Source organism: Callospermophilus lateralis, chromosome 5 (genome assembly GCF_048772815.1).
Source record: "Callospermophilus lateralis isolate mCalLat2 chromosome 5, mCalLat2.hap1, whole genome shotgun sequence".
NCBI classification, from domain to species: domain Eukaryota; kingdom Metazoa; phylum Chordata; class Mammalia; order Rodentia; family Sciuridae; genus Callospermophilus; species Callospermophilus lateralis.
In genome coordinates, this window is record NC_135309.1 from 130360028 (window position 1) to 130374332 (window position 14305).

The following is a 14305-nucleotide window of genomic DNA, read 5'->3' on the forward strand; positions in this document are numbered from 1 at the left end:
CTGGCAGAAACTCCTTGCTGAGCAGCTTCCTTCCCAGCCTCAGTGAGAGCAGACAGAGGCTGTCCAGCCCTTCCCACCTTCCCTGGCCGTGAACTTCCAAGCTTTACCTGTACAACTAGACACACGTCCAGTTACCATAACTCTTCCCAGATGGGACTTGAGGAACTTCTGGCTGAACGTGGAGTCTGCTGTTTTATAGTAGGTGGCTGTGTCCTAGGCTCCCGTTTGCTATTTACGGTGATGGCCAGGAAATCTTGCACAATGGTGTGTAAAAGCCCCTCCAAGGCCCTCAAGTCCCTGCTGCTGGTGCTTATCTCTGACCTGCTTCATTTTGTGCTTCTCTATGCTCTTAAGTCATAGGGCTCTGGAGACTGATAAGCTGGACCCCAGGAAAGAAGAATCTTGCAAATCAGCCTTAAGTCACAGGGCAGCCAGAGGATTAAATCCTTGCAATGTCACTTTAGCTGACCTTTATTTAGATGAGCCTTCCTCTAAGCCCTGAGCTGCCTCAAAAATTTGGCAGGTGCTGACTTATCCTGAAAACACAGAGTAAGAAAATGATTAGCCCATGCTAGTATACTGTACAGGATTTATAGTAAATGTGAAACTGCTTTGTGAACATTTATCTAAATGCACTCAGCAAATTTACTCGATTGTACACACTTGATTACATATGACTTAGTAAGAAGAAAAATGTACATACATAAAGTCCTTGATCTACATGTAGGAAAGCCCGCATAGTCTGTAAATCTTTCCAGCAAAACAGTAAAGTTTAGGAAAATATACATTTTGCATTGGGTGGCTTCAAAACCATATTTTTAAAAAATGATAATAATAATGATAATACAATTCTCTATTAACCATCAATTGTCAAAAAATTCTTCTATTTATGTGATTAATAATGTTATATATCCTTTAATACCTTAGTAAGTTCTTGTACAAATTTTCTATACCATTTGCTTCCATTCTTTCTTTCTTTGTTATTCTGTGTCAAAAGCTAGTTTTTTCCTAGCTTTATTTTTAAAATACTTCTGATCAGACGTTAACATTCCAGAGTCTGCACTTTTTATTTTGAAGATATGGAATGGAGGGTGAACAGCATTATCAGTGATAAGAAATGCTGCCTGGCTAGAATGACTTCTAGACTTTTTTCCCTACACTCCCTGGTAGGAAACAATCTGGATCCTTAGAGCACTTTGTGTGTTTTATGAAATGTCGGATCTCCATGAAGGTAGAAACTGGGTTTAAGTCAATAGCATGTCCTGCTACCCTCTTCTCTCGCTCTGCATGGAGTGTGATGTCTTTTGTATAGAAAATACTTGTTAAATGTGTGTTGAATTTGACTTTAAGACATGAGCATTTTTGAACAAAAAATCTGGCTGAAAACATGAGAAATTGCCTTGGAAATGTGGATTTCCAACTCTGCTTGATGAAATCACATTATTACAGTTAAGAATAGGGTTGCCCATATTATTATTACGGCAAAGTATGGGGTTGCCAAATAAACATAAATATGGAAAGTTAAGAGGAGGTCGATGCCAGTTATTGTTCCTATTTCTGGAAATTGGGAGAAGAAGCTGGAAGGATAAAGGGACCATGAGCAGTGACTAAAACATCTCTGGGTTAGAGTTTGGTTAGGGTGTTTTAAAAAACATTTTAAACATAAAATATCTTTAGTTGGGTTGAAGAAATATAAGTCACTAATTTGAAATTGTCCTTGGAGTCACAGGCTCCTTTAAAATTCTAACAAAACCTATGACCCACACACTCACACAATCTCACTCAATTTTAAAGGGTTCACAAATACTTTGAAACTCAGCCCTATACCTCAGGCTGAAGATCTACTTAAGGTCAAATCCTACTAGATCTCCAGCAGAGACATGCAGGGCTGTGGAAGTAGTCAGTGTAGAGCACTTGTCCAGGATGCAGGAGGTCCTGGGAGCCATCCTTAATACAAAACAAACAAATAAAGCATTTAAAGAGATCATGCAATAAGAGGTCTAGAAGTGCAGTACCATTAATGTCAATCTTGATTCTGAAAGAAACTTTAACTTAACCTACTTTTTGACATAATGCAGTGCTGGGTTACCTCCTGATCTTGGCTCAGAATTCTCAGCTCTGAGTCCTCTCTGAGCACCTCACCTCTGTGTTGTCTTTGTCACTGACCTGCTGCATGTCACTCAGATTAGCACCTGGAGGGCAAGAACCTGGACCTTATTCATCTGTCTCCAAGTCTGCACAGTGTCTGACATTTATTTGTTAGAAGTTTGTTGAAAAAGGAATGGAGTAATATACCAATTTGTTCACTGTTACCTTTAGGTATGACTTAGTAGTGGTAAATATTTTTATTTGTAAACCAATAACACTACTCCAATACTTACTTCATCTCAGAAAACTTATTTCAGCCCATATTTCCAAGATCTGGGCTACTGTCTATGAGTTATTAGGATTCTTGGCTTCACCTTTTTGTTGCAGGTAAAAGCTTAGAATTCCATCGTCTGGCCGAGAATTGCTGCGGAACTCCTTAGAAATCCAAGTGTCTCCTTCCTTATCCCTTTCAAAGGATGAGCTCGCCCAAGCCCTTAGGCCTCATATTTCACTATACCTGCTTGTCCAGACTTGTTCTTTGATTTCTGGCTCCCCTAACCCTTCCAATTCCATTCTTAAATTCCATTCAGGCTCTCTTACCATGGGTGAGACTTGCTATTCTGATTAACTTCTGGAACCACCCAGGAGCTCTTAATTCCTCCCCTCCCAATTCCACACTAAGGGAGAGATCCAATACAATTGCCAGAGATGGTCAGGCTCTATCTTGGATTACATAACCCTACACCCACAGATTAAATTTCTTGCCAAATGTTCTGAACCAGTTGTCTTGCCTTAATGGTCAGGAAGACAGTGTTCAGTTTAGATCAGATTTAGGGGTATTTGCCCTTCTGTAAATCTTGTTGTGGTTTGTCTTGAAGATGATCTTAACTTGTGGGACAGCTAGCAAGTCAACTGGGGAAAAAAACTGAACCTCTACTCCAAAACACATTCCACATCAAATCACTGTAAAATAAATGAAATCATAAAATATTACCCAAAAAAAATCAGAAAATTTTCTGTGACCTCAGAGAAATCCATAAAAGAAAATATCAAACTTGTCTACATAAAATTATAACTTTTTGTTTGCCAAAGTTTTCATGAACAACAACAAAAATCAAATGATGTGTTAGTAGGGAAAACTTTCTAATATATGATAGACAAAGAGCTAATTTTCTAAATAAGTAGTAAATAAAATGTATAAATTCTTGAGAAAAATACTAATATTCCAGAGAAAAATGATAAAGAACATGAACAGGTATTTCACAAAAAATACAAATGGCTCTATAACACATAAAAGGACAAACTCACTTATAACCAAAGAATACACATAAATACTACCCTTAAATTTGAATTTTCACATATTAAATTTGAAAAAAACTGTCATGGTGGTGCATACCTGTAATCCCAGCTACTCAGGAGCATGGGGTGGGAGGATTGCTCAAAACCCAAAGTTCAGGACCATCCTGGGCTATATACTAAGATCCCATCTCAAAAAAGAAAAAAATAAAGAAAGAAAAAATTGTGACAATACGCCGATGAGAGAATGTTGGGAAACAGGAACTCTCATTATTGTTACTAGGACCATATCTTGGCACAATTGTTAGAGGGTAATTTGGCTATCAATATTAAATTACTAGTGTCCTTTACCTCAGCAATTCTAGAATTTATCCCACCCATACACATATGCACAAAGACTTATATATTTCTGACATAAAGGTGAATAGATATTCACTGTCACATTGTTTTGTAGTAAGAAATCAGAAACTGTTTAAATGTGCATAGGTAAGGAACTGTTAAATATATTATACACACATGGTGGGTTACTATGCACTCTTGCAAAAGAATGGGTTACAATATCCAAGATGCACTGTTTAAGAGGTCAGAAGAATGTGGATAATGTGTTCTCAGAAGTGTAAGAAAGAGCTGGGTGCAGTGGCACGTCTGTATCCCAGTGGCTCAGGAGGCTGAGGCAAGAGAATCACAAGTTCAAAGCCAGCTTCAGCAATTTAGCAAGACCCTAATCAACTTAATGAGACCCTGTGTCAAAAATAAAAAATGTAAAAAGGGCTTGGGATGTGGCTCAGTGGTAGAGCGGTCCTGGGTTCAAACCCCGGTACCAAAAATAAATGTAAAAAGAAGTGTAAGAAAGAGGAGGACATGGGCTAGGGTTGTGGTTCAGTGGTAGAGTGCTTGCCTAGTATGTGTGAGGCACTGGGTTTGATCCTCAGCACCACATAAAAAATAAATAAATAAAACAAAGGTCTATCAACAACTAAAAAGAATTTTTAAAAAAGAAAGAAAAAGGAGGACATATCTAAGAAACTGGCATAGTCATTACATCTGAGGATGGCTGTCATTGAAATGGATACTAGGGCAAAAGAGAGGTATACTATTCATTATTTACTCTTTCATATGATATACTTATTTTTTCCCAGCAAGTATGTGTTTACCTGAAAAATAAAACAAAAATATGTAACATGTTACCCCCTTGTATAGTTGGTGTCCAAGAAATTTGCTTTACTTGTATCTATACAGAAAATTGCCATACCTGATTCTTTAATGTCTAATGAGTTACTCTTTAAATCAAAAGATGATTATGGATTTTTGGTTAAATGCAGAAAATTTGATATTCTCACTAATTTCTAGGAAGAAACAGAAAAGGATGTCTGTTGAGAAATAAAGACTTTAGGCCAAAGGCTAAGATGATGCAAATGATTTCTAAATGGTAAAATAGACTTTCAGTGTGCTTGTCCCATAAGGACAAAAGGAGTAAGAGAGGAGATGGCAGCAGATGTGTGATACCAACACATTTGGGGACTTGGAAAGAAAATTGAGATGTGGTGAATAAATTAGCAAAGACAATAAAGAAAATTGAACTTGAAACCCTTCGTTAAGTGGACATGACAATGAGACTCAACATTCTGTGAGCTCCAAAGATTTCAGACTTCAACAGAAAAAGTACCTCAAGGTCAGAGGAGGGTCATGAGACCAAAACCATAGGAATTGCTTCAGTATAGCAGGGAGAGCCCCAGTCCTTTCCTTCCTCAAATCCAAGTTGTTACTTTCTCTTCCCCACTCCCCCACCCACAACATGGCCCTGCTTAAGAACACAAGGCAAAGAAGAGGGGGTTAGGTAAACTGTTGGGGTATGGAATCCCCCTTCCCCACTTTCCTTCTTCTCCCTGCACTGAGTTTCCAGAATGAAAGGAAATAAGCATAGACATCTCCAGGCAGAGTATTCCTCTTGGATAGACTAGCTCCGGAGAAAAGACCTCCCGAAACATACACTTGGAGGTTCTCCAACAAAAAAGCCACCCCACCAGTTATGACAGGACCCCTGGGGTACTAATGCCAGGTATATACAAGGAGCCTCCAATCAGACTGTAGAGCCATCCTTCTAGAATGAGTACCCAGTCAAGAGACACCAGATACTGGAGGAAAGTCTCCAAAATTAAAGAAAGGAATTATATCCAACCAAAACAACCACTACCCAAACCAAAAGGAATTAGAAGGAAACAGCAACCCGAGGAAGCAGAAGACAAAACACCCACAAAATATAAATAAGCAGGCAACAGGCAACTCAGACAAGAAAACACTCTCTTGAAAATTAAAGGATTTACTTGAAGAACTATTTTTTTAAAAATCTACAAGAGATGAATAATAGAGAAGAAAAAACAAGTAAATGACAATCAATTCAGAAAGTCAAACATCTAATTATAGGCATAGCCATCATGCTAATATATACTTCCAATAATGTAAAGCATATCGTTTCTATTGTACCTGAATTGCCAGCAAATCTCTAAAATTTCAAAAAGAGTAATGAATGAGGGAAAACTTTGGATTTTCACATATTATAGTAGGATAAAAAAAATTGAACCAAAAAAATCTAACAGGAAAGATAAATCTTATATAGGTAGGGATGTGTGTGTGTGTGTGTGTGTGTGTGTGTGTGTGTGTGTGTATGCATACCATTTTGCAGAATATTTTTTTCCTAGAGATTTTTTCTTAGATATCTAGAAATAGAAATTCTGATTAAAGGTTATGGGATTATAATAAATAGTATATATTTTGATTACTTTTTAGTAGTACCCCAAAACATCAAGCTTCATTATCTTGAAAAATAAGCAAATAATGGAAAGTTATGACATACCTAAATGCAGATGAAATCTTCCCTTTTTCAGAGACAGGTGGGGTTTTCATTGTTGCCTTTTGCCTTTTTTGATTTTGACCCATTTTTATGGACATTAATGAGAGTTTACATACCCACCCAGACAAATATATGGAGCCACATGGTTGTAGATCAAAGCCTCTGGAGGAGGCAGAATGGTCCTTAATTATTAGCTTACTGCCACTTAGCAATGCATTAAATAAGATTAAAGAAAACAGCTTGCTTGGTCATTCATTTTCTTGACTTGCAACCCCACTGTGAAAATAATATCAAAGGAAACCATCTTGGCTTTATTCTCTTTGTCTGAGTTCAAATTACAAAACTTCTGGGCAAGGCTTTCAGACAACATCTTTGTTGGTTGGCAAGGCCAGGCATTGCTTAGAGGAAAAATCTGGGTTTTCTCTATGTGTGGCAACAAGATTCAATGATAACCAAACGCCAGTTGTAATCCTTCTCAGAGAGAATCATTAACAAGCACACTTCACTTGAAAGTTTATTTTACCATTTTGAAATCATTTGCACCAACTTAGCTTTGGGCCTAAACTCTTTATTTCTCAACACATATCAAGATACCCATTGGGGACAGTGGGAAAATTTTGAATCAAATGGAAAATCAGTGTGAGCTGGTTCTGCCCTAGGCCTGTGGCCCTGCTCTGTAACAGTACCTCTCCTGCACTCCATGCTGTATACAGGCCACTTTCCCCAGTCACTTGGTCCAGGTCTCCCCAGCCCACTCTCACTCACCATCGATGGCAGTCCACCCAGTCAAGTGGAATTACATAAGCTCTTCCCACATCAAGTTCTACTACACTAGTGGTCCCCTGGACCATAAAGGCCACAGATTCAAATGCTTAGGAGGGCAGCACAGGTGTTCTAGGTGAACGATCCAGGGAGGGCCTTTGCCCAGCATGACCAGGCAGCCCTTGTTCAGCTTCAGCCAGGGTAGCCACGTTAGAACACAGCCTTCCTTTGGCCCAACTTTGTAATTCTTGGAAAAAGACTGGCAGTTGAGATTTTTGTTGGTAAACTTGCAATTTTCAAATGGCAGTCAGGTGAAAACAATGTGTGGTCAAGTGAAACTGAGCTGTCAGTCAAAATTTGGTCTTTTGATTGACAGTTTATGGACTAAGTTTTATAGGAGCATTATCAAAGGGAGGAGGGGCAGCACATAGTCAAATATATCTAGAAACGCTCCTTGATAATTGTATTAGTGTCTTATAGTTGTATAGAGTTTAAAACACACAAATGAAATGTTTGTTTAATTCACTGTGCCCAAGTTTATTGAACCATCTAATTCATTCTCACAGAATGTCTTTTTGTCACAGGTCTTTTTCTTAGAACTCTGACTTCTGAGTTAGGCAAAGCTAATTGTCAATTAAATATCTGTAAGAATTTGGGTCCCCCACAGGACCCGAATCATGAAGATTATGAAAACAGTTCAGTATAGACTGGGTGGGAGCTGCCCATATGTCTGGGGTCTGGAATGACAGAGTCCTTTCTTGGTGATTAGGTATCTTTTAACCTTGGGAGGATTTAACATTGAAGATGGAATTGTTTAAGAGATTTGCATCCCACAATATTAATAATTTTATTTTGATGAACTTGAATAAAATTGGTAATTTTATGTAGTTAGTTGCTCTGTAAAGAGGAAAATAGTTTTGTGCTTATAAGAATTGAAGAACTAACTTAGACTTGTGGTTTTGACATTTTATTATTTTTAAATAGAGTTAAAATATATTTAAGAGAGCTTATAACTTACCCTGCTTATATGTTTAAGCCATCATATTTATCAGAATTATTAGTATTTAGAAAGGTTTCTTTGTTAATCAAATAAATTTCTTTGAAAGGAAATGAAATAAGTTATAAATGCAATTTAGAATGCTTTAAAAGGTTTAAGTTTTGAATGGGATCAAACATTAATCTTTTAAAATGATTGTTAGATAAAACAATGTCTGAAAATTGCTTCAAAATAACCAAGAGTGGAGGAAGTGATGGGGGTTTAAATGAAACAAGATTGGACATGAATTGATCTTTTTGAAGCTGAGTGATGAGTACCTAAAGGATTATAACATTCTTTGCACTGTTTTTTTTTTAAATTTTCTACAATACAGTTTTTATGTGATTGTTAAAATTTGCTACATCAAAAAATATATCTGTACTTTTAAAATGCTAGGCATTCTACAACAGGGAACAGTGCCTGCTGAATGCACGCATGACTGAATGAATGACTGAATGACATGATGTGACAACCCCATAAAGCAAAACATTACCATTTACTCCTTACAGATTAAAACAAAAACAACAACAAAAAATCAAATCTAAGGACAACTGAAATTAAGAAAGTTGCCCTTAATTTTTCAACTGTGAGCTCCAGAAGGGTGAAGACTGTTCATTTAGGTAATCTTACAAAACGTGACACAAGGAGTTTCAAACACATGAGGAAGAGAAGAGAACCACGTTCCATGATAGAGATTGCAGAAACTGAAGCCCACCCCGGTTCAGATTTTAACCTCGTTTACAATTCATTTCCAAAACATCAATCTTCCCACCTCTTTTGAGAGACAATGCCTACCTCAACAAACAAGAAGTGGCATTAAGATCCCAAATGGAGTCATGCCTTGAATCACAAACAGGTAGTTCTGAGCAGAAGGACAAAATACATCCTTTATCCTCTCAGAAATAACTAATTTAGGAGGCAGTATAGGAACACTGATGCCTATTTGCAATTCAGGGTTTATTTTTAGGAGTTTAAAAATATTTGAAAATCAGAGTAGAAACTGCTCTTTCACTGCATTGTAACTTCCTTCAGCTCTAATGTAGAGTGCCCATGAAGAAGCAGAGCAGAGCATGTGAGGGATAGCTATCTCGGGCATTAGAAAAACCTTCTTTTCTACTGGAGCAGCAGGGCTAAGGTCGTGAGTGAGGAAAGTGGGCTGCAGATCAACACTCTTTCATAAAAAGTGCAAGAGGATTTGAAACCTTTATCGGGTCTCCCATAGCACATAAGTGATCCCTTCATACAGAGTGAACAGTGCATCTGACAGTTCTTTTTTTTCTTTTTTCATGCATACACACACACACACACACACACACACACACACACAAACCTATAAGCCTTGCATTCTGGATAGATATGAAGGATGAATAGACACATAGGTGGTAAGTGGATAGATAGAAGGTAGATATATAGATAGAAACAAAGATGTAAAGTGCAGTGGACCAAGGATGGTATATCAATTGCAAAGACCAGGTTTTGGTTTTCTGATACTTCAGAATATTGTGAATTATTTATACTTTCATGGGCATCCAATTCACTGAGGACTGGTCATGTAAAAGAAACAAGGTGATACAAACAAAGTATACCATTGTTTTAAAAAGTATCACCTCCAAAGCCAGGCATCCTGGCTTGTGTCTGTTGATCCAAGTGACTGAGGCAGGAGGATGGCAAATGGGAAGCCAGCCTCACCCACTTAGCTAGACCCTCAGCAACTTAAGGAGACCCTGTGTTAAAATTTTAAAAATAAATAAAAATAAGAACTGGGGGTGAAATTAAGTGTAAAGTACCCTGGGTTCTATCATCATTGCAAGCCCTCCCCTACTGCCCCCAGCCACCAAAAGTACCACATTCACTCTATGAGCAACAAATTAATTTCAACAAAACAATACCATCCAAAGTTTTCAAGTAATACTATTAACCCAAGTTTTAAAGTTTTGTTTGTATTTGATAAATATATTTTGCTTTATAGCTGTATATAAGTTTTAATAAAAATGAATTTAAATGGAGTTTTATATTTTTAAATGCTTATGTGTGGGTATGAGTGTGACGCTGGGGATTGAGCTCTGGGCCTCATACATTCTAGGCAAGTGCTGTACCACTAAGCTCTTTCATGGGTCCTATTTTTCAATACTCTTGATATAAAAATTTTTATTTACATTTATTTATAATAAAATAATTTAAGTCCCAAGAAAGAATTGTGAGAGTTTTATTCCTTTAAAAGTACACAATGAGGGCTGTGGATATAACTCAGTGGGTAGAGTGCTTGCCTTGCATGCACAAGGCCCTGGGTTCAATCCCCAGCACCACTAAATTAAAAAAAAGTATATGATATAAATTTGAGAAAGTCTGAGGAAGCGTTTCTTCTGAGGGAGAGTCCTTCAACCAAAACAACCAAATGGGGCCGTGGAATAAGGATTGAATAGAGATCAGAACAAAGTTAGGGTCTTGACTTTCCTACTAAATATCTATGGGACCTTGAGCAAGTCTTTTTCCTCTCTGGCCTCCAGTGAGGGTCCTGGACTCCATGATATTTTCAGATCATTCCAGCCCTGATCTTCTGGGATTCTGGGTTTAACATTATGGGATGAATTCCAAATCATCTATGGGGAGGAAAAAATCCTGAAGTCCAAGTATTACATTGCCCCCTTCTGGGCCTTTGTAGTACCCACATGGATAAGAGTCCTAAAACCCCATTAACCTAAATAGTTAAGACGAAATATCATAGCCCAATCCCCCTTTTCCATCACAATCCAAGTCAGAGAATTGGATAGGAAAGTGTTCTCATAGAAGTTTTAGAAGACAAGCCAGGAAAGAAAGGAGCGAGGGGTTCCTTCGAACATGGAGGCTGGGGCTGGATTCAGCAGAGTTTTACACACAATTTAATCTCCATCCATCCCACCCCCCATAAGAAATATGATCAGTTGTCTTTTATTAAGTGCCTAGTATGCTCCAGATCAAACTGGTCCTCCTCTCTTCCCCTCCTCTCCTCTCTTCCCCTCCTCTCCTCTCTTCTCCTCCTCTCCTCTCTTCTCCCCCTCCCTTCCTCTCCTTCTTCTTTGTCTTCTCTAACAATACTTCTGAAATTCTCCTGACTCTTCCAGCCAGAGCTGGAGTATCTGTGTCTGTAAAGTCTCTGGTTTGTTCCCACAGTTTTGCCATTTTTTTCTCTCTCTCTGTCCAAGTCTCCCCCACCCAGTGAATTTGCTCCTGCCCCATTTCCTTGTTTGAGCACCCCAGAGCTCATTCATGTTTCCTTCCACCACTGTCCTGTGGCACTTGAGATCTGTATTCCCATACTCCTGTCTTCGACTTTGTATTTTTTGTGTGTTGGGTGAGTCAAGCTTCCTCTCAAGCTGTTCTTGAGATCAGGCTCCACACACTAGATGTCCCAATGCACCCCCAACAGCCCTTTCCAGCACTGTGCTGAGAACATCGTATTGACAACTCAGAGGATGGCTTCACCTTTACTAATGTCATCCACCTTGTTTTTGTCTAGGGGAAATGGCCAGTACTTTAGGGAGTAATTGCTGATATTTAGTTTAAAATAGGAGAAACATCGGTAGTTTTCTTCTCCAGACTCGCTCCTGTTGCGATTTCCCCCATTTTGGTATATGGCAGCACATTCTTCCAGCTGACACCATAAACCTTGACCCCTATTTTCTCTCATGCTTCATGTTCAATCTGTCCATCCAGAATATAACCACTTACCACCAAGTCCAAGCCAACACCAGCTTTTGGTTGGCTCATAGTTACGGCCTCTACGGCTGATCACAGACTGTTCTCGCCTACCCCCCACCTAGCCAGAACGGAGTCTGTTTTAGACAGAACATCCAGGAAGATCCTTCTAAAAGATGTAGATCAAGTAATTTCTCTACTTACACCCTTCAATGGCTTCCCATCTTACTCAAGAGTGAAAATTAAACCCTTGAAATTAAACCCTTCAAGGCTCTGCCCAGTAAGGTTATCTTCCTCTCTGTGGTCTCTCCACTGCCCCTTGCTACTCTCCAGTCACACTGGGCTCCTCACCCTATTTGAAGGCAGGCATGCTGCTAACTTCTACAAATGCCTACTGACTCATTTCAGGAAGTTTCTCTCACCCACCATAAGCCAAGGGGAGTTCCCTTACGCACTTCCAAAACCTGTAGTTAGCAGCATGCTTTCCCCTTTCTTAATATATATATATATTAATATATATATATTTTAATATATATATTAAACCAGATCGAACCCAGTGCCCTGTGCATGCCAGGCGAGCGTGCTACCACTTGAGCCACAACCCCAGCCCATGTTTTCCCCTTTCTTTCTTTCTTTCTTTTTTTTAAGCAGCCTGATTTTCTCCACCACTTTGTAAAGTTACTAGATGTATACATAAGAGGATACCACCAGGATCTTGAAATAGGTCAATTTGGGGGGGATTAGATACAAAAGGCACAAACCATAAAAACAGAAAAAGATCTATGAGTTTGACTATCAGAATTTAAAATTTATATGTGTCAAAAAGATACCATTAGGAAAATATATAGGCAAATTGCAGAATAGACTGTATATGCAGGCCTCTAAACAACATCTAGCACACAATAAGTGCTCAATTAAATATTTTCAAACCACTGTATAAAGACTTGTCTCTTTCCCATCCCAATACGGATCTATTCTAAAGAGTTACAGTCAGCTTAGATATCAACACCCTATGATTGTTGAATGGGCATGCTAGTGGGAGGGTAATTTGTTTTTATTGAAGGAAAGAAAGGTATTGGAAAACTTCATTAGTAGAAATAAAAGGTGATAGGGCTGGGGTTGTGGCTTAGCGGTAGAGTGCTTGCTTAGCACGTGCAAGGCCCTGGATTTGATCCTCAGCACCACATAAAAATAAATAAATAAAATAAAGATATTGTGTCCAATTACAACCCAAAAATTAATTAAAATAAAAAAAAGAAATAAAATGTGATAAATCAGTAAATTCTGTAGAATGTGAGCAGGTCATCAGGACCCCTAGAGAACCAGGCAAAGTAAGGATTGGGTAACTGTAAGCCATTCCCACAAGTAGGTTAGTTGAAACATGGGTGGAATGTTTTGTAAAATGGAGCAGGAGGCATGTGCCTCACTCTTAGTCGCTTCAGTAGGGCCAACACTTTTATAGTGAGAAAAATCCACACATGAATGTTAACTGGCAGGTGAAGGTCCATTTAGATCCCGAGAGGAGCTGGGTGAAGTTTATCTGACAAAGGGTGAGTTCAGAAAGGGGAAAATTTACTCAGGTAAAAAGGATTAAATTGATCCTGCACACTTGAGACTGCTTCAGGGTGTGGCATAGACCCACCTGACCATACACCCTGTGTCGCCCAAGACCGTCCACGTGTTTCCCAAAGTAACGTTACCTCCCTTTTTAGTCTCAAAAGTACCCTTGGTTGGATGGAATACAGTACCATCACACTCTCTCCTGTGTTGTTTCTCCCTCTTATTTTAGATAGTCAGGGAGGATACATAATCATGTCATTGCAGATCTATTCACTAGTTAGCATCACTCCTGGAGGGAGGGGTAGAATTGGAGCAGTAGAGAGCCTGGTGTTTAGTTTGTTTTACTGGCTCTTGCTATAGCCAGGTGATCTGGGCACTGGGAGTAGAATAGTGAGTCTTCTTCTTCTTCGTAATTGTTTTGAATTAATGTAGTTCTTTCTTACCCCTAAAACTATCAGTAGTAGGCAATGCTTTCTTTCTTTTTTCTTTTTCTTTTCTTTTTTCTTTCTTTTTTTTTTTTTTTTTTTTTTGGTACTGGAGATTAAACTTGGGGGCACTCAACCACTGAGCCACATCCCCAGCCCTTTTTAATTTTTGAGACAGGAGCTTGCTAAGTAGCTTAGGGTCTCGATGAATTGCTGAGGCTGACTTTGAACTTTTAATCCTCCAGCTTCAGCTTCTGGAGTCACTGGTATTACAGGTGTGTGCCACCACACTTGGTTATCAATGCTCTCTTTAAAGACATAGAAACCAAGGCATGGAATAATATAGTTAAATAATTGCCTGTGATCATTCAGGGTGAAGAATCTAGAAAAGACTCCTATATATGACCAATTTATCTTCGGTCCAACATCTCCATCATCAGCTCATTTAACCACCATTTATTAAATGCCTATTATGTGTCATCAGCTCCCTCTCCCAATGGTGAATTTATTGAGAATCTAACATCCTGGACTCCTACTGTGTGTAGATAGCTCAAAATAGACAATCTGCTGCAGAGATAAGAACATCAGATACCATTGTTCAATGTTTGAAGT